At 44.7% G+C, this 26,118-nt stretch overlaps 1 protein-coding gene across 1 annotated transcript in view; it reads right to left on the bottom strand.

The window, feature by feature from the left end:
* PTPN22 (protein tyrosine phosphatase non-receptor type 22) overlaps positions 1 to 26,118 on the bottom strand; it is a 202,840-nt gene that overhangs the window by 62,541 nt on the left and 114,181 nt on the right. The gene's annotated exons all lie outside the window — the stretch shown is intronic.

A 26,118-nucleotide genomic window follows, 5' to 3' on the forward strand; every position in this document is an offset into this window, starting at 1 on the left:
GCCATAATTAACCGTCCCCAGGATGACACCGGGGTAGGTAAAAGTCTTTGCTGAACCATGACTTGTTCATCTTGGCTCCTTTTAAAAAACACAGCAAGCAAGGGTTACTCCAAGCGGAGCCTCCCTTTTTTCCAAAAATTGTGCCCCACACACACCCACCCATTCAGTGGCAGCACTTGTGCCCTAGTTGTACACTTCACAGCTAGATTTGCATCAAGCACATTCCAAAATACACCATTCTTATCCGTCTCCAGGATGACACCGGGGTAGGTAGCAAAGTCTTTCCTGATCCCAGCTCTGTTCATCTTGGCTTCTTTTAAAAACACATCAAGCAAGGGTTACTCCAAGCGGAGCCTCCCTTTTTTTCCAAAAATTGTGCCCCACACACACCCACCCATTCAGTGGCAGCACTTGTGCCCTAGTTGTACACTTCACAGCTAGATTTACATCAAGCACATGCAAAAATACACCATTCTTATCCGTCTCCAGGATGACACCAGGGTAGGTAGCAAAGTCTTTCCTGATCCCAGCTCTGTTCATCTTGGCTTCTTTTAAAAACACATCAAGCAAGGGTTACTCCAAGCGGAGCCTCCCTTTTTTCCAAAAATTGTGCCCCACACACACCCACCCATTCAGTGGCAGCAATTGTGCCCTAGTTGTACACTTCACAGCTAGATTTGCATCAAGCACATTCAAAAATACGCCATAATTAACAGTCCCCAGGATGACACCAGGGTAGGTAGCAAAGTCTTTCCTGATCCCAGCTCTGTTCATCTTGGCTTCTTTTAAAAACACATCAAGCAAGGGTTACTTCAAGCGGAGCCTCCCTTTTTTCCAAAAATTGTGCCCCACACACACCCACCCATTCAGTGGCAGCACTTGTGCCCTAGTTGTACACTTCACAGCTAGATTTGCATCAAGCACATTCAAAAATACGCCATAATTAACCGTCCCCAGGATGACACCGGGGTAGGTAAAAGTCTTTGCTGAACCATGACTTGTTCATCTTGGCTCCTTTTAAAAAACACAGCAAGCAAGGGTTACTCCAAGCGGAGCCTCCCTTTTTTCCAAAAATTGTGCCCCACACACACCCACCCGTTCAGTGGCAGCACTTGTGCCCTAGTTGTACACTTCACAGCTAGATTTGCATCAAGCACATTCCAAAATACACCATTCTTATCCGTCCCCAGGATGACACCGGGGTAGGTAGCAAAGTCTTTCCTGATCCCAGCTCTGTTCATCTTGGCTTCTTTTAAAAACACATCAAGCAAGGGTTACTCCAAGCGGAGCCTCCCTTTTTTTCCAAAAATTGTGCCCCACACACACCCACCCATTCAGTGGCAGCACTTGTGCCCTAGTTGTACACTTCACAGCTAGATTTGCATCAAGCACATTCAAAAATACGCCATAATTAACCGTCCCCAGGATGACACCGGGGTAGGTAGCAAAGTCTTTCCTGATCCCAGCTCTGTTCATCTTGGCTTATTTTAAAAACACATCAAGCAAGGGTTACTCCAAGCGGAGCCTCCCTTTTTTCCAAAAATTGTGCCCCACACACACCCACCCATTCAGTGGCAGCACTTGTGCCCTAGTTGTACACTTCACAGCTAGATTTGCATCAAGCACATTCCAAATCCACAAGCATTTACTCTCCCCAGGATGACACAGGGGTAGTAAATTCCTTCTGGATCCATGACTTGTTCATTTTGATGAACGTCAGTCTGTCCACATTGTCACTGGACAGACGCGTGCGCTTATCTGTCAGCACACACCCAGCAGCACTGAAGACACGTTCAGAGACAACGCTGGCAGCTGGACACGACAAAATCTCCAAGGCGTAACTGGATAGCTCTGGCCATTTTTCTAGATTTGAAGCCCAAAATGAGCAAGGCTCCATTTGCAAAGTCATGGCATCGATGTTCATTTGTAGATACTCCTGTATCATCCTCTCCAGCCGTTGACTATGTGTCAGACTTGTTGTCTCTGGTGGCCTTGCAAAGGAGGGTCTAAAAAAATTATGAAAAGATTCCATAAAATTGCTGTTACCAGAAACAGATACGGTCCTACTGGTACGGGTAGACTGTTGAAGATGACGAGACCGTCCCATGTTTGTCAAGTTACAACTGGGAGATTAACTCCCTGCACCTGCACGGTTGTTTGGTGGAAAAGCGGATCTAAGATCGAGTAACAGCTTCTGCTGATACTCCTGCATACGTGCGTCCCTTTCTATGGCTGGAATTATGTTACAAAATTTGGACTTGTACCGGGGATCTAATAGTGTGGCAAGCCAGTAGTCATCATCACTTCTAATTTTGACAATACGAGGGTCATGTTGGAGGTAGTGCAACTAGAAGGCACTCATGTGTCTTGCGCAGCCATGCGGACCAAGTCAATGCTGTGTTTGTGGCATAGAGGTGCTAACCGTTCTTTCTTCCTCTGACATCTCCCCCCAACCTCTTTCAACTGAAATTTGACCAAGGTCTCCCTCATCTGCTGAGTCTTCCATGTCCATGGACAGTTCGTCCTCCATTTCTTCATGTCCTCCTGCACCTTCCTCAACATCTCGCCTGCTACCATGCGCCCTTGTTGATCCCTGTCCCCCATGGTCCCATGCCTGGCGCCTTGGTGATGATGAACGTCTGGACCTTGGTGATGTTGTTGTGTCTTGCGCATATGAATCCTCCTGTAGTTCATCCCCTTCCTGTTGTCCCACCCCCTGACTCCAAATAGTGTTTAGCGTGTGCTCCAGCATGTAAATGACTGGAATTGTCATGCTGATAATGGCATTGTCAGCGCTAAACATATTCGTCGCCATGTCGAAACTGTGCAGAAGGGTGCATAGGTCCTTGATCTGAGACCACTCCACCAGGGTGATCTGCCCCACCTCTGCATCTCGTTGGCCCAGGCTATACGTCATGACGTATTGCACCAGGGCTCGGCGGTGCTGCCACAGTCGCTGTAACATGTGGAGAGTTGAATTCCAGCGTGTCGCCACATCGCATTTCAAGCGATGAACCGGCAGGCCGAAAGACTTCTGGAGCGATGCAAGTCACTCAGCTGCGGCGCTTGAACGGCGGAAGTGAGCAGACAGTTTTCGTGCCCTGTTCAGAAGGCCATCTAGGCCGGGATAGTGTGTTAAAAATTGCTGCACGACAAGGTTCAACACGTGAGCCATACAAGGTACGTGTGTCACCTTGCCCAGGCGAAGGGCCGCACCCAGGTTTGCAGCATTGTCGCACACGGCCTTACCAGGCTGCAGGTTGAGTGGAGACAACCATTTATTAAACTCGGACCGCAGAGCTGACCACAACTCCTCAGCTGTGTGACTCTTATTCCCAAGACATGTCAAGCTAAAGACCGCCTGATGCCGTTGCGCTCTGCTGCCAGCATAGTAATGAGGGGTGCGTGATTCCTTCTGCGCAGTGAGAACGCTGGTGGCCTGACCAGGCAGGCTTGGGGCGGAGGTGGAGGACCCAGATGAGGTGGAGGATGCAGAAGCAGTGGCGGAACTTGGACAGACAGAGGATTGACACACAAGTCGTGGGGACGGCAAGACTTGTGCAGCAGACCCTTCACCATCTATCACCATAGTTACCCAGTGCCCAGTCAGCGACATGTAACATCCCTGTCCATGCTTACTGGTCCAAGTATCGGTGGTGAAATGCACCCGTTCACACACAGAGTTTCTCAAGGAAGCGGTGATGTTGTGTGCGACATGCTGGTGTAGCGCGGGCACACCTTTCTTAGAGAAGTAGTGGCGACTAGGCATCTGGTACTGGGGCACAGCGACAGACATAAGGTCTCTAAAATCCTGTGTGTCCACTAGGCGGAAAGGCAGCATTTCGGTAGCCAACAGCTTACAGAGGGATAGAGTCAACCTCTTAGCTTTGTCATGGGTCGCAGGAAGAGGCCTTTTATTTGACCACATCTGAGGGACAGAGATCTGGCTGCTGTGTGTAGACGGTGTTGAGTAGGGTGTCCCTGGAAAAATGCAGGTTTGTGAGGAAAGTGCAGGCGGAGACATGATGTTGCCTTCATCCAACGTTGGTGCTATCGATGTCTGAGAGAGCTGTACACACTCACTTGTTTCCCCTTCCAAACCAACTGACGACCTACCAAGCAAACTGCCTGTTGCGGTTACAGTGGTGGAAGTTGTGGGTGGAAAAACAGGTGTGACAGCTGTCCCCACAGTCCTAGAAGATGAAGAGCGCGCGGATGCACTGGAAGGGGCAGGCGGTGGATGGTTCGCTCCGCTAGGCCGCATTGCAGCACGGTGAGCTTCCCATCGGGCCATATGATATTTATTCATGTGACGATTCATGGAAGAAGTTGTCAAACTGCTGAGGTTTTGACCTCTACTAAGAGAACCATGACAAATTTTACAGATCCCATAATTTGGGCGATCTTTTTCTATGTCAAAAAAGGACCAGGCTAGGCAAGGCTTAGAGGCCATGCGACCTGTTGATCCACCCCGAATAATGCTCAGAGGCAGAGTGGTGGCTGAGGATGCAGTTGTAGACGTGCTACCAGTACTCCGACTGTGTCCAGGAAGGCGCAAGGTAACTTCGTCATCAGTTGCATCCTCCTCCACCACCTCTGTTGACCTCCTCGAGTGCCTGACTGTGGGTTGACAGTAGGTGGGATCTAGAACTTCATCATCAATTGTTGTGTTTGCACTCCCCTCCCCCTCAGACCGAGCCTCTTCTTGCCCTGACCGAATATTTAAGTTGTCATCCCAATCGGGTATCTGAGTCTCATCTTCATCAGTATGTTCCTCATTGTCTATAACCACAGGTGTTACAGTTTGTGACAAAGGGTCAACATTATGCTCAGAAACTTGGTCCTCACGGCCTGAATCAGAGTCACAAAGGTTCTGGGCATCACTGCAGACCATTTCCTGTTCTGTACTCACTGTAGCTTGGGAGCAGACCTCTGATTCCCAGGCTATAGTGTGACTGAACAGCTCTGCAGACTCAGCCATCTCAGTTCCACCATACTGTGCAGGGCTGATGGAGACTTCAGAGCTGGGAGAAATCAAGTTTGATTGGGATGACAACTCAGAGGACTGGTGTTTTTTGGATGCGGTACTTGAAGTGGCTGAGAGGGCACTTGTTGGACCACTTGAGATCCATTCAAGCATTTTCCTTTTTTGGCCATCATCTACCTTTGTTCCTGTTGTTCGTGTCCGTAAAAACGGGAGCACATCGGATTGTCCACGGTAAGTAGTAGACATCTTACTTTTGCTGGTAGATGGTCTATCTTCAGCAGATGATAATGGAGCTTTGCCACCTTCCCCACGGACAAAACCTTTTTTGCCTTTTCCACCACGCCTCTTCCCCTTTCCACCAGCATCTGTAATTTTGCCACTCATGTTGATTGCGACAAGATTGTGCACTGAAAATGTGGTAGTAAAAATTGAGAGGTGGTGTAGATTGCAGTGGTGGTCTAGCTTTATTAACAGCAGAATAATAAAGAATAAATATCCCTGACAATGGAACTACAGCATTTAAACTGGCAGCAAAAATTGATAGTATAATGGCTTAGTTATAATGAGTTGGAGTGTGCAATGCAGGCAGAGGTGCTGCAAATGTCTTTGCACTAGTGTGACTAGACAAATGTCCTATAGCCACGTTTAGGATGCCACTAGGTACACTGAGTGTTTGCTAGTATAATGGCTTAGTTATCATGAGTTGGAGTGTGCAATGCAGGCAGAGGTGCTGCAAATGTCTTTGCACTAGTGTGACTAGACAAAAGTCCAATAGCCACGTTTAGGATGCCACTAGGTACACTGAGTGTTTGCTAGTATAATGGCTTAGTTATAATGAGTTGGAGTGTGCAATGCAGGCAGAGGTGCTGCAAATGTCTTTGCACTAGTGTGACTAGACAAAAGTCCAATAGCCACGTTTAGGATGCCACTAGGTACACTGAGTGTTTGCTAGTATAATGGCTTAGTTATAATGAGTTGGAGTGTGCAATGCAGGCAGAGGTGCTGCAAATGTCTTTGCACTAGTGTGACTAGACAAATGTCCAATAGCCACGTTTAGGATGCCACTAGGTACACTGAGTGTTTGCTAGTATAATGGCTTAGTTATAATGAGTTGGAGTGTGCAATGCAGGCAGAGGTGCTGCAAATGTCTTTGCACTAGTGTGACTAGACAAATGTCCAATAGCCACGTTTAGGATGCCACTAGGTACACTGAGTGTTTGCTAGTATAATGGCTTAGTTATAATGAGTTGGAGTGTGCAATGCAGGCAGAGGTGCTGCAAATGTCTTTGCACTAGTGTGACTAGACAAAAGTCCAATAGCCACGTTTAGGATGCCACTAGGTACACTGAGTGTTTGCTAGTATAATGGCTTAGTTATAATGAGTTGGAGTGTGCCATGCAGGCAGAGGTGCTGCAAATGTCTTTGCACTAGTGTGACTAGACAAATGTCCAATAGCCACGTTTAGGATGCCACTAGGTACACTGAGTGTTTGCTAGTATAATGGCTTAGTTATAATGAGTTGGAGTGTGCAATGCAGGTAGAGGTGCTGCAAATGTCTTTGCACTAGTGAGACTAGACAAAAGTCCAATAGCCACGTTTAGGATGCCACTAGGTACACTGAGTGTTTGCTAGTATAATGGCTTAGTTATAATGAGTTGGAGTGTGCAATGCAGGCAGAGGTGCTGCAAATGTCTTTGCACTAGTGGGACTATAGCAAAGTCCAATAGCCACGTTTAGGATGCCACTAGGTACACTGAGTGTTTGCTAGTATAATGGCTTAGTTATAATGAGTTGGAGTGTGCAATGCAGGCAGAGGTGCTGCAAATGTCTCTGCACTAGTGTGACTAGACAAAAGTCCAATAGCCACGTTTAGGATGCCACTAGGTACACTGAGTGTCTGCTAGTATAATGGCTTAGTTATAATGAGTTGGAGTGTGCAATGCAGGCAGAGGTGCTGCAAATGTCTTTGCACTAGTGTGACTAGACAAATGTCCAATAGCCACGTTTAGGATGCCACTAGGTACACTGAGTGTTTGCTAGTATAATGGCTTAGTTATAATGAGTTGGAGTTTGCAATGCAGGCAGAGGTGCTGCAAATGTCTTTGCACTAGTGTGACTAGACAAAAGTCCAATAGCCACGTTTAGGATGCCACTAGGTACACTGAGTGTTTGCTAGTATAATGGCTTAGTTATAATGAGTTTGAGTGTGCAATGCAGGCAGAGGTGCTGCAAATGTCTTTGCACTAGTGTGACTAGACAAATGTCCAATAGCCACGTTTAGGATGCCACTAGGTACACTGAGTGTTTGCTAGTATAATGGCTTAGTTATAATGAGTTGGAGTGTGCAATGCAGGCAGAGGTGCTGCAAATGTCTTTGCACTAGTGTGACTAGACAAAAGTCCAATAGCCACGTTTAGGATGCCACTAGGTACACTGAGTGTTTGCTAGTATAATGGCTTAGTTATAATGAGTTGGAGTGTGCAATGCAGGCAGAGGTGCTGCAAATGTCTTTGCACTAGTGTGACTAGACAAATGTCCAATAGCCACGTTTAGGATGCCACTAGGTACACTAAGTGTTTGCTAGTATAATGGCTTAGTTATAATGAGTTGGAGTGTGCCATGCAGGCAGAGGTGCTGCAAATGTCTTTGCACTAGTGTGACTAGACAAAAGTCCAATAGCCACGTTTAGGATGCCACTAGGTACACTGAGTGTTTGCTAGTATAATGGCTTAGTTATAATGAGTTGAAGTGTGCAATGCAGGCAGAGGTGCTGCAAATGTCTTTGCACTAGTGTGACTAGACAAAAGTCCAATAGCCACGTTTAGGATGCCACTAGGTACACTGAGTGTTTGCTAGTATAATGGCTTAGTTATAATGAGTTGGAGTGTGCAATGCAGGCAGAGGTGCTGCAAATGTCTTTGCACTAGTGAGACTAGACAAATGTCCAATAGCCACGTTTAGGATGCCACTAGGTACACTGAGTGTTTGCTAGTATAATGGCTTAGTTATAATGAGTTGGAGTGTGCAATGCAGGCAGAGGTGCTGCAAATGTCTTTGCACTAGTGGGACTATAGCAAAGTCCAATAGCCACGTTTAGGATGCCACTAGGTACACTGAGTGTTTGCTAGTATAATGGCTTAGTTATAATGAGTTGGAGTGTGCAATGCAGGCAGAGGTGCTGCAAATGTCTTTGCACTAGTGTGACTAGACAAAAGTCCAATAGCCACGTTTAGGATGCCACTAGGTACACTGAGTGTTTGCTAGTATAATGGCTTAGTTATAATGAGTTGGAGTGTGCAATGCAGGCAGAGGTGCTGCAAATGTCTTTGCACTAGTGTGACTAGACAAATGTCCAATAGCCACGTTTAGGATGCCACTAGGTACACTGAGTGTTTGCTAGTATAATGGCTTAGTTATAATGAGTTGGAGTGTGCAATGCAGGCAGAGGTGCTGCAAATGTCTTTGCACTAGTGTGACTAGACAAAAGTCCAATAGCCACGTTTAGGATGCCACTAGGTACACTGAGTGTTTGCTAGTATAATGGCTTAGTTATAATGAGTTTGAGTGTGCAATGCAGGCAGAGGTGCTGCAAATGTCTTTGCACTAGTGTGACTAGACAAATGTCCAATAGCCACGTTTAGGATGCCACTAGGTACACTGAGTGTTTGCTAGTATAATGGCTTAGTTATAATGAGTTGGAGTGTGCAATGCAGGCAGAGGTGCTGCAAATGTCTTTGCACTAGTGTGACTAGACAAAAGTCCAATAGCCACGTTTAGGATGCCACTAGGTACACTGAGTGTTTGCTAGTATAATGGCTTAGTTATAATGAGTTGGAGTGTGCAATGCAGGCAGAGGTGCTGCAAATGTCTTTGCACTAGTGTGACTAGACAAATGTCCAATAGCCACGTTTAGGATGCCACTAGGTACACTAAGTGTTTGCTAGTATAATGGCTTAGTTATAATGAGTTGGAGTGTGCCATGCAGGCAGAGGTGCTGCAAATGTCTTTGCACTAGTGTGACTAGACAAAAGTCCAATAGCCACGTTTAGGATGCCACTAGGTACACTGAGTGTTTGCTAGTATAATGGCTTAGTTATAATGAGTTGGAGTGTGCAATGCAGGCAGAGGTGCTGCAAATGTCTTTGCACTAGTGTGACTAGACAAATGTCCAATAGCCACGTTTAGGATGCCACTAGGTACACTGAGTGTTTGCTAGTATAATGGCTTAGTTATAATGAGTTGGAGTGTGCAATGCAGGCAGAGGTGCTGCAAATGTCTTTGCACTAGTGTGACTAGACAAAAGTCCAATAGCCACGTTTAGGATGCCACTAGGTACACTGAGTGTTTGCTAGTATAATGGCTTAGTTATAATAAGTTGGAGTGTGCAATGCAGGCAGAGGTGCTGCAAATGTCTTTGCACTAGTGTGACTAGACAAATGTCCAATAGCCACGTTTAGGATGCCACTAGGTACACTGAGTGTTTGCTAGTATAATGGCTTAGTTATAATGAGTTGGAGTGTGCAATGCAGGCAGAGGTGCTGCAAATGTCTTTGCACTAGTGTGACTAGACAAAAGTCCAATAGCCACGTTTAGGATGCCACTAGGTACACTGAGTGTTTGCTAGTATAATGGCTTAGTTATAATGAGTTGGAGTGTGCAATGCAGGCAGAGGTGCTGCAAATGTCTTTGCACTAGTGTGACTAGACAAATGTCCAATAGCCACGTTTAGGATGCCACTAGGTACACTGAGTGTTTGCTAGTATAATGGCTTAGTTATAATGAGTTGGAGTGTGCAATGCAGGCAGAGGTGCTGCAAATGTCTTTGCACTAGTGTGACTAGACAAAAGTCCAATAGCCACGTTTAGGATGCCACTAGGTACACTGAGTGTTTGCTAGTATAATGGCTTAGTTATAATGAGTTGGAGTGTGCAATGCAGGCAGAGGTGCTGCAAATGTCTTTGCACTAGTGTGACTAGACAAATGTCCAATAGCCACGTTTAGGATGCCACTAGGTACACTAAGTGTTTGCTAGTATAATGGCTTAGTTATAATGAGTTGGAGTGTGCCATGCAGGCAGAGGTGCTGCAAATGTCTTTGCACTAGTGTGACTAGAGAAAAGTCCAATAGCCACGTTTAGGATGCCACTAGGTACACTGAGTGTTTGCTAGTATAATGGCTTAGTTATAATGAGTTGGAGTGTGCAATGCAGGCAGAGGTGCTGCAAATGTCTTTGCACTAGTGTGACTAGACAAATGTCCTATAGCCACGTTTAGGATGCCACTAGGTACACTGAGTGTTTGCTAGTATAATGGCTTAGTTATAATGAGTTGGAGTGTGCAATGCAGGCAGAGGTGCTGCAAATGTCTTTGCACTAGTGTGACTAGACAAAAGTCCAATAGCCACGTTTAGGATGCCACTAGGTACACTGAGTGTTTGCTAGTATAATGGCTTAGTTATAATGAGTTGGAGTGTGCAATGCAGGCAGAGGTGCTGCAAATGTCTTTGCACTAGTGTGACTAGACAAAAGTCTAATAGCCACGTTTAGGATGCCACTAGGTACACTGAGTGTTTGCTAGTATAATGGCTTAGTTATAATAAGTTGGAGTGTGCAATGCAGGCAGAGGTGCTGCAAATGTCTTTGCACTAGTGTGACTAGACAAATGTCCAATAGCCACGTTTAGGATGCCACTAGGTACACTGAGTGTTTGCTAGTATAATGGCTTAGTTATAATGAGTTGGAGTGTGCAATGCAGGCAGAGGTGCTGCAAATGTCTTTGCACTAGTGTGACTAGACAAAAGTCCAATAGCCACGTTTAGGATGCCACTAGGTACACTGAGTGTTTGCTAGTATAATGGCTTAGTTATAATGAGTTGGAGTGTGCAATGCAGGCAGAGGTGCTGCAAATGTCTTTGCACTAGTGTGACTAGACAAATGTCCAATAGCCACGTTTAGGATGCCACTAGGTACACTGAGTGTTTGCTAGTATAATGGCTTAGTTATAATGAGTTGGAGTGTGCAATGCAGGCAGAGGTGCTGCAAATGTCTTTGCACTAGTGTGACTAGACAAAAGTCCAATAGCCACGTTTAGGATGCCACTAGGTACACTGAGTGTTTGCTAGTATAATGGCTTAGTTATAATGAGTTGGAGTGTGCAATGCAGGCAGAGGTGCTGCAAATGTCTTTGCACTAGTGTGACTAGACAAATGTCCAATAGCCACGTTTAGGATGCCACTAGGTACACTAAGTGTTTGCTAGTATAATGGCTTAGTTATAATGAGTTGGAGTGTGCCATGCAGGCAGAGGTGCTGCAAATGTCTTTGCACTAGTGTGACTAGAGAAAAGTCCAATAGCCACGTTTAGGATGCCACTAGGTACACTGAGTGTTTGCTAGTATAATGGCTTAGTTATAATGAGTTGGAGTGTGCAATGCAGGCAGAGGTGCTGCAAATGTCTTTGCACTAGTGTGACTAGACAAATGTCCAATAGCCACGTTTAGGATGCCACTAGGTACACTGAGTGTTTGCTAGTATAATGGCTTAGTTATAATGAGTTGGAGTGTGCAATGCAGGCAGAGGTGCTGCAAATGTCTTTGCACTAGTGTGACTAGACAAAAGTCCAATAGCCACGTTTAGGATGCCACTAGGTACACTGAGTGTTTGCTAGTATAATGGCTTAGTTATAATGAGTTGGAGTGTGCCATGCAGGCAGAGGTGCTGTAAATGTCTTTGCACTAGTGTGACTAGACTAAAGTCCAATAGCCACGTTTAGGATGCCACTAGGTACACTGAGTGTTTGCTAGTATAATGGCTTAGTTATAATGAGTTGGAGTGTGCCATGCAGGCAGAGGTGCTGCAAATGTCTTTGCACTAGTGGGACTATAGCAAAGTCCAATAGCCACGTTTAGGATGCCACTAGGTACACTGAGTGTTTGCTAGTATAATGGCTTAGTTATAATGAGTTGGAGTGTGCAATGCAGGCAGAGGTGCTGCAAATGTCTTTGCACTAGTGTGACTAGACAAATGTCCTATAGCCACGTTTAGGATGCCACTAGGTACACTGAGTGTTTGCTAGTATAATGGCTTAGTTATAATGAGTTTGAGTGTGCAATGCAGGCAGAGGTGCTGCAAATGTCTTTGCACTAGTGTGACTAGACAAAAGTCCAATAGCCACGTTTAGGATGCCACTAGGTACACTGAGTGTTTGCTAGTATAATGGCTTAGTTATAATGAGTTGGAGTGTGCAATGCAGGCAGAGGTGCTGCAAATGTCTTTGCACTAGTGTGACTAGACAAATGTCCAATAGCCACGTTTAGGATGCCACTAGGTACACTGAGTGTTTGCTAGTATAATGGCTTAGTTATAATGAGTTGGAGTGTGCAATGCAGGCAGAGGTGCTGCAAATGTCTTTGCACTAGTGTGACTAGACAAATGTCCAATAGCCACGTTTAGGATGCCACTAGGTACACTGAGTGTTTGCTAGTATAATGGCTTAGTTATAATGAGTTGGAGTGTGCCATGCAGGCAGAGGTGCTGCAAATGTCTTTGCACTAGTGTGACTAGACAAATGTCCAATAGCCACGTTTAGGATGCCACTAGGTACACTGAGTGTTTGCTAGTATAATGGCTTAGTTATAATGAGTTGGAGTGTGCAATGCAGGCAGAGGTGCTGCAAATGTCTTTGCACTAGTGGGACTATAGCAAAGTCCAATAGCCACGTTTAGGATGCCACTAGGTACACTGAGTGTTTGCTAGTATAATGGCTTAGTTATAATGAGTTGGAGTGTGCCATGCAGGCAGAGGTGCTGCAAATGTCTTTGCACTAGTGTGACTAGACAAATGTCCAATAGCCACGTTTTGGATGCCACTAGGTACACTGAGTGTTTGCTAGTATAATGGCTTAGTTATAATGAGTTGGAGTGTGCAATGCAGGCAGAGGTGCTGCAAATGTCTTTGCACTAGTGTGACTAGACAAAAGTCCAATAGCCACGTTTAGGATGCCACTAGGTACACTGAGTGTTTGCTAGTATAATGGCTTAGTTATAATGAGTTGGAGTGTGCCATGCAGGCAGAGGTGCTGCAAATGTCTTTGCACTAGTGGGACTATAGCAAAGTCCAATAGCCACGTTTAGGATGCCACTAGGTACACTGAGTGTTTGCTAGTATAATGGCTTAGTTATAATGAGTTGGAGTGTGCAATGCAGGCAGAGGTGCTGCAAATGTCTTTGCACTAGTGTGACTAGACAAATGTCCTATAGCCACGTTTAGGATGCCACTAGGTACACTGAGTGTTTGCTAGTATAATGGCTTAGTTATAATGAGTTGGAGTGTGCAATGCAGGCAGAGGTGCTGCAAATGTCTTTGCACTAGTGTGACTAGACAAAAGTCCAATAGCCACGTTTAGGATGCCACTAGGTACACTGAGTGTTTGCTAGTATAATGGCTTAGTTATAATGAGTTGGAGTGTGCAATGCAGGCAGAGGTGCTGCAAATGTCTTTGCACTAGTGTGACTAGACAAAAGTCCAATAGCCACGTTTAGGATGCCACTAGGTACACTGAGTGTTTGCTAGTATAATGGCTTAGTTATAATAAGTTGGAGTGTGCAATGCAGGCAGAGGTGCTGCAAATGTCTTTGCACTAGTGTGACTAGACAAATGTCCAATAGCCACGTTTAGGATGCCACTAGGTACACTGAGTGTTTGCTAGTATAATGGCTTAGTTATAATGAGTTGGAGTGTGCAATGCAGGCAGAGGTGCTGCAAATGTCTTTGCACTAGTGTGACTAGACAAAAGTCCAATAGCCACGTTTAGGATGCCACTAGGTACACTGAGTGTTTGCTAGTATAATGGCTTAGTTATAATGAGTTGGAGTGTGCAATGCAGGCAAAGGTGCTGCAAATGTCTTTGCACTAGTGTGACTAGACAAATGTCCAATAGCCACGTTTAGGATGCCACTAGGTACACTGAGTGTTTGCTAGTATAATGGCTTAGTTATAATGAGTTGGAGTGTGCCATGCAGGCAGAGGTGCTGCAAATGTCTTTGCACTAGTGTGACTAGACAAATGTCCAATAGCCACGTTTTGGATGCCACTAGGTACACTGAGTGTTTGCTAGTATAATGGCTTAGTTATAATGAGTTGGAGTGTGCCATGCAGGCAGAGGTGCTGCAAATGTCTTTGCACTAGTGTGACTAGACAAATGTCCAATAGCCACGTTTTGGATGCCACTAGGTACACTGAGTGTTTGCTAGTATAATGGCTTAGTTATAATGAGTTGGAGTGTGCAATGCAGGCAGAGGTGCTGCAAATGTCTTTGCACTAGTGTGACTAGACAAAAGTCCAATAGCCACGTTTAGGATGCCACTAGGTACACTGAGTGTTTGCTAGTATAATGGCTTAGTTATAATGAGTTGGAGTGTGCCATGCAGGCAGAGGTGCTGCAAATGTCTTTGCACTAGTGGGACTATAGCAAAGTCCAATAGCCACGTTTAGGATGCCACTAGGTACACAGAGTGTTTGCTAGTATAATGGCTTAGTTATAATGAGTTGGAGTGTGCAATGCAGGCAGAGGTGCTGCAAATGTCTTTGCACTAGTGTGACTAGACAAATGTCCTATAGCCACGTTTAGGATGCCACTAGGTACACTGAGTGTTTGCTAGTATAATGGCTTAGTTATAATGAGTTGGAGTGTGCAATGCAGGCAGAGGTGCTGCAAATGTCTTTGCACTAGTGTGACTAGACAAAAGTCCAATAGCCACGTTTAGGATGCCACTAGGTACACTGAGTGTTTGCTAGTATAATGGCTTAGTTATAATGAGTTGGAGTGTGCAATGCAGGCAGAGGTGCTGCAAATGTCTTTGCACTAGTGTGACTAGACAAAAGTCCAATAGCCACGTTTAGGATGCCACTAGGTACACTGAGTGTTTGCTAGTATAATGGCTTAGTTATAATAAGTTGGAGTGTGCAATGCAGGCAGAGGTGCTGCAAATGTCTTTGCACTAGTGTGACTAGACAAATGTCCAATAGCCACGTTTAGGATGCCACTAGGTACACTGAGTGTTTGCTAGTATAATGGCTTAGTTATAATGAGTTGGAGTGTGCAATGCAGGCAGAGGTGCTGCAAATGTCTTTGCACTAGTGTGACTAGACAAAAGTCCAATAGCCACGTTTAGGATGCCACTAGGTACACTGAGTGTTTGCTAGTATAATGGCTTAGTTATAATGAGTTGGAGTGTGCAATGCAGGCAGAGGTGCTGCAAATGTCTTTGCACTAGTGTGACTAGACAAATGTCCAATAGCCACGTTTAGGATGCCACTAGGTACACTGAGTGTTTGCTAGTATAATGGCTTAGTTATAATGAGTTGGAGTGTGCAATGCAGGCAGAGGTGCTGCAAATGTCTTTGCACTAGTGTGACTAGACAAAAGTCCAATAGCCACGTTTAGGATGCCACTAGGTACACTGAGTGTTTGCTAGTATAATGGCTTAGTTATAATGAGTTGGAGTGTGCAATGCAGGCAGAGGTGCTGCAAATGTCTTTGCACTAGTGTGACTAGACAAATGTCCAATAGCCACGTTTAGGATGCCACTAGGTACACTAAGTGTTTGCTAGTATAATGGCTTAGTTATAATGAGTTGGAGTGTGCCATGCAGGCAGAGGTGCTGCAAATGTCTTTGCACTAGTGTGACTAGAGAAAAGTCCAATAGCCACGTTTAGGATGCCACTAGGTACACTGAGTGTTTGCTAGTATAATGGCTTAGTTATAATGAGTTGGAGTGTGCAATGCAGGCAGAGGTGCTGCAAATGTCTTTGCACTAGTGTGACTAGACAAATGTCCAATAGCCACGTTTAGGATGCCACTAGGTACACTGAGTGTTTGCTAGTATAATGGCTTAGTTATAATGAGTTGGAGTGTGCCATGCAGGCAGAGGTGCTGCAAATGTCTTTGCACTAGTGTGACTAGACAAATGTCCAATAGCCACGTTTAGGATGCCACTAGGTACACTGAGTGTTTGCTAGTATAATGGCTTAGTTATAATGAGTTGGAGTGTGCAATGCAGGCAGAGGTGCTGCAAATGTCTTTGCACTAGTGGGACTATAGCAAAGTCCAATAGCCACGTTTAGGATGCCACTAGGTACACTGAGTGTTTGCTAGTATAATGGCTTAGTTATAATGAGTTGGAGTGTGCCATGCAGGCAGAGGTGCTGCAAATGTCTTTGCACTAGTGTGACTAGACAAATGTCCAATAGCCACGTTTTGGATGCCACTAGGTACACTGAGTGTTTGCTAGTATAATGGCTTAGTTATAATGAGTTGGAGTGTGCAATGCAGGCAGAGGTGCTGCAAATGTCTTTGCACTAGTGTGACTAGACAAAAGTCCAATAGCCACGTTTAGGATGCCACTAGGTACACTGAGTGTTTGCTAGTATAATGGCTTAGTTATAATGAGTTGGAGTGTGCCATGCAGGCAGAGGTGCTGCAAATGTCTTTGCACTAGTGGGACTATAGCAAAGTCCAATAGCCACGTTTAGGATGCCACTAGGTACACTGAGTGTTTGCTAGTATAATGGCTTAGTTATAATGAGTTGGAGTGTGCAATGCAGGCAGAGGTGCTGCAAATGTCTTTGCACTAGTGTGACTAGACAAATGTCCTATAGCCACGTTTAGGATGCCACTAGGTACACTGAGTGTTTGCTAGTATAATGGCTTAGTTATAATGAGTTGGAGTGTGCAATGCAGGCAGAGGTGCTGCAAATGTCTTTGCACTAGTGTGACTAGACAAAAGTCCAATAGCCACGTTTAGGATGCCACTAGGTACACTGAGTGTTTGCTAGTATAATGGCTTAGTTATAATGAGTTGGAGTGTGCAATGCAGGCAGAGGTGCTGCAAATGTCTTTGCACTAGTGTGACTAGACAAAAGTCCAATAGCCACGTTTAGGATGCCACTAGGTACACTGAGTGTTTGCTAGTATAATGGCTTAGTTATAATAAGTTGGAGTGTGCAATGCAGGCAGAGGTGCTGCAAATGTCTTTGCACTAGTGTGACTAGACAAATGTCCAATAGCCACGTTTAGGATGCCACTAGGTACACTGAGTGTTTGCTAGTATAATGGCTTAGTTATAATGAGTTGGAGTGTGCAATGCAGGCAGAGGTGCTGCAAATGTCTTTGCACTAGTGTGACTAGACAAAAGTCCAATAGCCACGTTTAGGATGCCACTAGGTACACTGAGTGTTTGCTAGTATAATGGCTTAGTTATAATGAGTTGGAGTGTGCAATGCAGGCAAAGGTGCTGCAAATGTCTTTGCACTAGTGTGACTAGACAAATGTCCAATAGCCACGTTTAGGATGCCACTAGGTACACTGAGTGTTTGCTAGTATAATGGCTTAGTTATAATGAGTTGGAGTGTGCCATGCAGGCAGAGGTGCTGCAAATGTCTTTGCACTAGTGTGACTAGACAAATGTCCAATAGCCACGTTTTGGATGCCACTAGGTACACTGAGTGTTTGCTAGTATAATGGCTTAGTTATAATGAGTTGGAGTGTGCCATGCAGGCAGAGGTGCTGCAAATGTCTTTGCACTAGTGTGACTAGACAAATGTCCAATAGCCACGTTTTGGATGCCACTAGGTACACTGAGTGTTTGCTAGTATAATGGCTTAGTTATAATGAGTTGGAGTGTGCAATGCAGGCAGAGGTGCTGCAAATGTCTTTGCACTAGTGTGACTAGACAAAAGTCCAATAGCCACGTTTAGGATGCCACTAGGTACACTGAGTGTTTGCTAGTATAATGGCTTAGTTATAATGAGTTGGAGTGTGCCATGCAGGCAGAGGTGCTGCAAATGTCTTTGCACTAGTGGGACTATAGCAAAGTCCAATAGCCACGTTTAGGATGCCACTAGGTACACTGAGTGTTTGCTAGTATAATGGCTTAGTTATAATGAGTTGGAGTGTGCAATGCAGGCAGAGGTGCTGCAAATGTCTTTGCACTAGTGTGACTAGACAAAAGTCCAATAGCCACGTTTAGGATGCCACTAGGTACACTGAGTGTTTGCTAGTATAATGGCTTAGTTATAATGAGTTGGAGTGTGCAATGCAGGCAGAGGTGCTGCAAATGTCTTTGCACTAGTGTGACTAGACAAATGTCCAATAGCCACGTTTAGGATGCCACTAGGTACACTGAGTGTTTGCTAGTATAATGGCTTAGTTATAATGAGTTGGAGTGTGCAATGCAGGCAGAGGTGCTGCAAATGTCTTTGCACTAGTGTGACTAGACAAAAGTCCAATAGCCACGTTTAGGATGCCACTAGGTACACTGAGTGTTTGCTAGTATAATGGCTTAGTTATAATGAGTTGGAGTGTGCAATGCAGGCAGAGGTGCTGCAAATGTCTTTGCACTAGTGTGACTAGACAAATGTCCAATAGCCACGTTTAGGATGCCACTAGGTACACTAAGTGTTTGCTAGTATAATGGCTTAGTTATAATGAGTTGGAGTGTGCCATGCAGGCAGAGGTGCTGCAAATGTCTTTGCACTAGTGTGACTAGAGAAAAGTCCAATAGCCACGTTTAGGATGCCACTAGGTACACTGAGTGTTTGCTAGTATAATGGCTTAGTTATAATGAGTTGGAGTGTGCAATGCAGGCAGAGGTGCTGCAAATGTCTTTTCACTAGTGTGACTAGACAAATGTCCAATAGCCACGTTTAGGATGCCACTAGGTACACTGAGTGTTTGCTAGTATAATGGCTTAGTTATAATGAGTTGGAGTGTGCAATGCAGGCAGAGGTGCTGCAAATGTCTTTGCACTAGTGTGACTAGACAAAAGTCCAATAGCCACGTTTAGGATGCCACTAGGTACACTGAGTGTTTGCTAGTATAATGGCTTAGTTATAATGAGTTGGAGTGTGCCATGCAGGCAGAGGTGCTGTAAATGTCTTTGCACTAGTGTGACTAGACTAAAGTCCAATAGCCACGTTTAGGATGCCACTAGGTACACTGAGTGTTTGCTAGTATAATGGCTTAGTTATAATGAGTTGGAGTGTGCCATGCAGGCAGAGGTGCTGCAAATGTCTTTGCACTAGTGTGACTAGACAAATGTCCAATAGCCACGTTTTGGATGCCACTAGGTACACTGAGTGTTTGCTAGTATAATGGCTTAGTTATAATGAGTTGGAGTGTGCAATGCAGGCAGAGGTGCTGCAAATGTCTTTGCACTAGTGTGACTAGACAAAAGTCCAATAGCCACGTTTAGGATGCCACTAGGTACACTGAGTGTTTGCTAGTATAATGGCTTAGTTATAATGAGTTGGAGTGTGCCATGCAGGCAGAGGTGCTGCAAATGTCTTTGCACTAGTGGGACTATAGCAAAGTCCAATAGCCACGTTTAGGATGCCACTAGGTACACTGAGTGTTTGCTAGTATAATGGCTTAGTTATAATGAGTTGGAGTGTGCAATGCAGGCAGAGGTGCTGCAAATGTCTTTGCACTAGTGTGACTAGACAAATGTCCTATAGCCACGTTTAGGATGCCACTAGGTACACTGAGTGTTTGCTAGTATAATGGCTTAGTTATAATGAGTTTGAGTGTGCAATGCAGGCAGAGGTGCTGCAAATGTCTTTGCACTAGTGTGACTAGACAAAAGTCCAATAGCCACGTTTAGGATGCCACTAGGTACACTGAGTGTTTGCTAGTATAATGGCTTAGTTATAATGAGTTGGAGTGTGCAATGCAGGCAGAGGTGCTGCAAATGTCTTTGCACTAGTGTGACTAGACAAATGTCCAATAGCCACGTTTAGGATGCCACTAGGTACACTGAGTGTTTGCTAGTATAATGGCTTAGTTATAATGAGTTGGAGTGTGCAATGCAGGCAGAGGTGCTGCAAATGTCTTTGCACTAGTGTGACTAGACAAATGTCCAATAGCCACGTTTAGGATGCCACTAGGTACACTGAGTGTTTGCTAGTATAATGGCTTAGTTATAATGAGTTGGAGTGTGCCATGCAGGCAGAGGTGCTGCAAATGTCTTTGCACTAGTGTGACTAGACAAAAGTCCAATAGCCACGTTTAGGATGCCACTAGGTACACTGAGTGTTTGCTAGTATAATGGCTTAGTTATAATGAGTTGGAGTGTGCAATGCAGGCAGAGGTGCTGCAAATGTGTTTGCACTAGTGTGACTAGACAAATGTCCAATAGCCACGTTTAGGATGCCACTAGGTACACTGAGTGTTTGCTAGTATAATGGCTTAGTTATAATGAGTTGGAGTGTGCAATGCAGGCAGAGGTGCTGCAAATGTCTTTGCACTAGTGGGACTATAGCAAAGTCCAATAGCCACGTTTAGGATGCCACTAGGTACACTGAGTGTTTGCTAGTATAATGGCTTAGTTATAATGAGTTGGAGTGTGCAATGCAGGCAGAGGTGCTGCAAATGTCTTTGCACTAGTGTGACTAGACAAAAGTCCAATAGCCACGTTTAGGATGCCACTAGGTACACTGAGTGTTTGCTAGTATAATGGCTTAGTTATAATGAGTTGGAGTGTGCAATGCAGGCAGAGGTGCTGCAAATGTCTTTGCACTAGTGTGACTAGACAAATGTCCAATAGCCACGTTTAGGATGCCACTAGGTACACTGAGTGTTTGCTAGTATAATGGCTTAGTTATAATGAGTTGGAGTGTGCAATGCAGGCAGAGGTGCTGCAAATGTCTTTGCACTAGTGTGACTAGACAAAAGTCCAATAGCCACGTTTAGGATGCCACTAGGTACACTGAGTGTTTGCTAGTATAATGGCTTAGTTATAATGAGTTGGAGTGTGCAATGCAGGCAGAGGTGCTGCAAATGTCTTTGCACTAGTGTGACTAGACAAAAGTCAAATAGCCACGTTTAGGATGCCACTAGGTACACTGAGTGTTTGCTAGTATAATGGCTTAGTTATAATAAGTTGGAGTGTGCAATGCAGGCAGAGGTGCTGCAAATGTCTTTGCACTAGTGTGACTAGACAAATGTCCAATAGCCACGTTTAGAATGCCACTAGGTACACTGAGTGTTTGCTAGTATAATGGCTTAGTTATAATGAGTTGGAGTGTGCAATGCAGGCAGAGGTGCTGCAAATGTCTTTGCACTAGTGTGACTAGACAAAAGTCCAATAGCCATGTTTAGGATGCCACTAGGTACACTGAGTGTTTGCTAGTATAATGGCTTAGTTATAATGAGTTGGAGTGTGCCATGCAGGCAGAGGTGCTGCAAATGTCTTTGCACTAGTGTGACTAGACAAACGTCCAATAGCCACGTTTAGGATGCCACTAGGTACACTGAGTGTTTGCTAGTATAATGGCTTAGTTATAATGAGTTGGAGTGTGCCATGCAGGCAGAGGTGCTGCAAATGTCTTTGCACTAGTGTGACTAGACAAATGTCCAATAGCCACGTTTAGGATGCCACTAGGTACACTGAGTGTTTGCTAGTATAATGGCTTAGTTATAATGAGTTGGAGTGTGCCATGCAGGCAGAGGTGCTGCAAATGTCTTTGCACTAGTGGGACTATAGCAAAGTCCAATAGCCACGTTTAGGATGCCACTAGGTACACTGAGTGTTTGCTAGTATAATGGCTTAGTTATAATGAGTTGGAGTGTGCAATGCAGGCAGAGGTGCTGCAAATGTCTTTGCACTAGTGTGACTAGACAAAAGTCCAATAGCCACGTTTAGGATGCCACTAGGTACACTGAGTGTTTGCTAGTATAATGGCTTAGTTATAATAAGTTGGAGTGTGCAATGCAGGCAGAGGTGCTGCAAATGTCTTTGCACTAGTGTGACTAGACAAATGTCCAATAGCCACGTTTAGAATGCCACTAGGTACACTGAGTGTTTGCTAGTATAATGGCTTAGTTATAATGAGTTGGAGTGTGCAATGCAGGCAGAGGTGCTGCAAATGTCTTTGCACTAGTGTGACTAGACAAAAGTCCAATAGCCATGTTTAGGATGCCACTAGGTACACTGAGTGTTTGCTAGTATAATGGCTTAGTTATAATGAGTTGGAGTGTGCCATGCAGGCAGAGGTGCTGCAAATGTCTTTGCACTAGTGTGACTAGACAAACGTCCAATAGCCACGTTTAGGATGCCACTAGGTACACTGAGTGTTTGCTAGTATAATGGCTTAGTTATAATGAGTTGGAGTGTGCCATGCAGGCAGAGGTGCTGCAAATGTCTTTGCACTAGTGTGACTAGACAAATGTCCAATAGCCACGTTTAGGATGCCACTAGGTACACTGAGTGTTTGCTAGTATAATGGCTTAGTTATAATGAGTTGGAGTGTGCAATGCAGGCAGAGGTGCTGCAAATGTCTTTGCACTAGTGTGACTAGACAAATGTCCTATAGCCACGTTTAGGATGCCACTAGGTACACTGAGTGTTTGCTAGTATAATGGCTTAGTTATAATGAGTTGGAGTGTGCAATGCAGGCAGAGGTGCTGCAAATGTCTTTGCACTAGTGTGACTAGACAAAAGTCCAATAGCCACGTTTAGGATGCCACTAGGTACACTGAGTGTTTGCTAGTATAATGGCTTAGTTATAATGAGTTGGAGTGTGCAATGCAGGCAGAGGTGCTGCAAATGTCTTTGCACTAGTGTGACTAGACAAAAGTCCAATAGCCACGTTTAGGATGCCACTAGGTACACTGAGTGTTTGCTAGTATAATGGCTTAGTTATAATGAGTTGGAGTGTGCAATGCAGGCAGAGGTGCTGCAAATGTCTTTGCACTAGTGTGACTAGACAAAAGTCCAATAGCCACGTTTAGGATGCCACTAGGTACACTGAGTGTTTGCTAGTATAATGGCTTAGTTATAATGAGTTGGAGTGTGCAATGCAGGCAGAGGTGCTGCAAATGTCTTTGCACTAGTGGGACTATAGCAAAGTCCAATAGCCACGTTTAGGATGCCACTAGGTACACTGAGTGTTTGCTAGTATAATGGCTTAGTTATAATGAGTTGGAGTGTGCAGGGGACAGGAGGGTACAGTGCCAGGATTGTGGGGCTCTGGGTAGAGGAAAGGAAGCCTGCCTTTCTATTCCCTCCTAATAGGGAAATGCAGGGAGGAAATCCCTGACCTTTGCTACACAGACGCTGTCGCTGTTTTCAGGACCTGTCACCTATGGCTCTGACCCTGCCGGTACGAGCCCTTAAAAGGACTGATGGAAAGTGCTATCCCTATGCTGTCCAGCGCTGTGTATGGAGCGCATACAGCTGTATCAGCGATAGGACTCAGGACGGAGCTGCGCCAGTGATGTCTGACACCAAGGACGCAGAAGAGATAATGGCGTCCTGGAGGAAAATGTCCGGTTTTATAATGCAGGGACATGTGACATGGACATCCTATCACACATGCCGTTGCTTCTCTGGCTAAAAGTCCACTTAGCTGTGTGTGTGTCTGGGATTGGCTGACATGCTGGCCCGCCCCACAAGACGCGCGCGCTTAGGGAAGGAAGACAAGGAAAAAAAAAAAAAATGGCGATCGCCATTATACAAACAGCAGTGATCTGAAGGCGCTGTTCACGCACACTATACACTGAAATGTCATAATAGTGTGAGTCACAGAGTGACTTACACTATTACAGCGGAAAGCCAGCTAGGAATTAGTTGTTTTTTGCTGCTAAAACCGTTCTCGAACGTTTCTAGAACTATCGAGCTTTTGCAAAAAGCTCGAGTTCTAGTTCGATCTAGAACAGGCCCCAAAATCACTCGAGCCTAGAACTGGAGAACCTCGAACCGCGCTCAACTCTAATCTGCAGGTACCTAGCATTTTTACACATGACTTAAGGGCACAAAAATTAAGGGTTTGAAAATTGCCACATTTCTTAATTTTGTGTCACATTTTTGATATTTTCAGAAACACAAATCATTCAACCAAAATGTACCACTAACATGAAGTACAATGCACAGTAGGTAAAAAAATTTAAAAAAAATTTGATACACTGACGATTTTGCAAGTTTCCCACCTACAAAGAATGGATAGGTCTGTAATTTTTATCATACACTTCAACTGTGACTGACAAAATAAAAAAAAATCCAGAAAATCACATTGTATGATTTTTAAATAACTAATTTGCGTATTATTGCATTAAATAATTATTTGATCCCCTACCAACCAGTGAAAATTCGGACTCTCACATACCTGTTATTTTTTTTTAAGACGCCTTCCTACTCTGCACTTATTACCTCTATTAATTGCACCTGTTTGAACCCCTTTTACCTGTATAAACGACTTGTCCACACACTCAATCAATCACACTCAGACCTCTACACCATGACCAGAACAAAGAGCTAAGGACACTAGGAACAAAATTGTAGACCTTAATAATGCTGCAATGAATTACAGGGCAATAGGCAAGCAGCTTGATGATGTGATGCCTGCCTGGAGCCACAGACTCAGGATCGGTGAAACAGGTGAATAGAGGCAACCGTCCACAAAGCAGGAACCCAGACCCCACAACCCTTTAACCCCAATACAGGGATTTGCAATAACGACAGGGCCTAGGTGATCGCTGCCCGCGGAAGACTGTGGTCCTGAGAAGAGCAGTAACCAGGCAGGGTCAAATCCAGAAGGGAGAACAGGGACAAAAATCGTCAGGAGGGAGAGTGGTCAGATATCAAGCTAAGAGTCAAAACTGGAACTAGCAACAAAGTACAGAAACGGCAGGCAGAAGAGTGGTCGGGCAAACAAGCTAAGGGTCAAATCTTGATCTAGCAGTGAAGAACAGGAACGGCAGGCAGAAGAGTGGTCAGCTAATCAAGCTAAGTTCAATACACGGGAATACAAACAACAGCAAGGAACCAGAGTCTAGCAGGGAATTACAGAACTATATCTGGCACCTGCCAACAGAAGAGAGAAAGCATAAGAGGGGTGTGGTGCCTTCCCATTGGCCCTAGCTGAAAGGTAACTACTCAGCTGGAATGCACATACCACCACAGTCAACCAGTGGTACTGCAGGTCCTAGTGAAACCCAGAACCTGCACACAGCAGAGCCACTGACTGCTCCCACGTCCCCAGCGCCACCCACAGTAGTGATGTGGCGGCGTCTGGTGATTGCAGCAGAAGACGACTCTGGTAGAGATGTGACAGATGAAAAGGCAACAACAGTTGGGGCAATTATCAGAAATTATTAGAAAATGGAAGAAACACAAGATGACTGTCAATCTTACTTGGTCTGGGGCTACATAAAAGATCTCGCCTTGTCTGGTAAGGATGATTCTGAGAAAGGTCAGGAATCAGTCAAGAACTACACAGAACCTGGTCAATGACCTGAAGAGAGCTGGGACCACAGTCTCAAAGATTTACGTTAGTAACACACTATACCATAATGGATTAAAATCCTTCAGGGCACTCTAAGTCCCCTTGTTCACGCCAGCACATGTCCAGGCTCGTTTGAAGTTCACCAATGACCATCTGGATGATCCAAAAGAGCCATGGGAAAAGGTCATGTGGTCAGATTAGACCAAACTAGAACTTGTTAAACTCTTTTTTCATATACAAATTAGGCTTTTGACTAGTTGATGTGCGTTGGTGTCTTCAGACTAGTCGTCCCTATTAACATGTTATCACACTGCTGTGGGCATGATAACCTGATTTGCAAGATCGTTATCGCCAGCTCTTTGCAAATCTAGCGCACGCTAGCTGCTTTCATTACCCACATCATTGCTTCATTGTGTATGATTCCCGGTATCATTGGAGCACTGCGCATATCCGGAAGCAAAGAAAACTTGTTCTGGTGGCTAATCTTTGAGTCCTGTGTGGATATGAGCCACCTTCTTCTCTTCCAGACTTTGCTAGTGCTCCTCTTTAGTGGGGAAAGATACACTCGGCTTCCGAGGTGCAATGACATGGGTAAAGAAATCTAAGATTTCTAGAGTGTTGACAATGACTCTTTCACAAGAGCGTGATAACATACAAAGGGGGATGACTAGTCTAGGGAAACCAACGCCCCATCGACTAGTCAAAAACCTAGTTTGACTGTGAAAAAAGGAGTTTAAAAATACTTTTTTAAATGTGTTTAAGTGTCAAACCCTAAAACAGCTGGTTAGGCAGGTCATTTAGTAAGCAATATACAATTGTTGGTTATATGAAGGACATGGGGGACCTGTCAGGTT

The sequence above is a fragment of the Anomaloglossus baeobatrachus genome, chromosome 2 (assembly GCF_048569485.1).
Source record: "Anomaloglossus baeobatrachus isolate aAnoBae1 chromosome 2, aAnoBae1.hap1, whole genome shotgun sequence".
In the NCBI taxonomy this organism is placed as follows: domain Eukaryota; kingdom Metazoa; phylum Chordata; class Amphibia; order Anura; family Aromobatidae; genus Anomaloglossus; species Anomaloglossus baeobatrachus.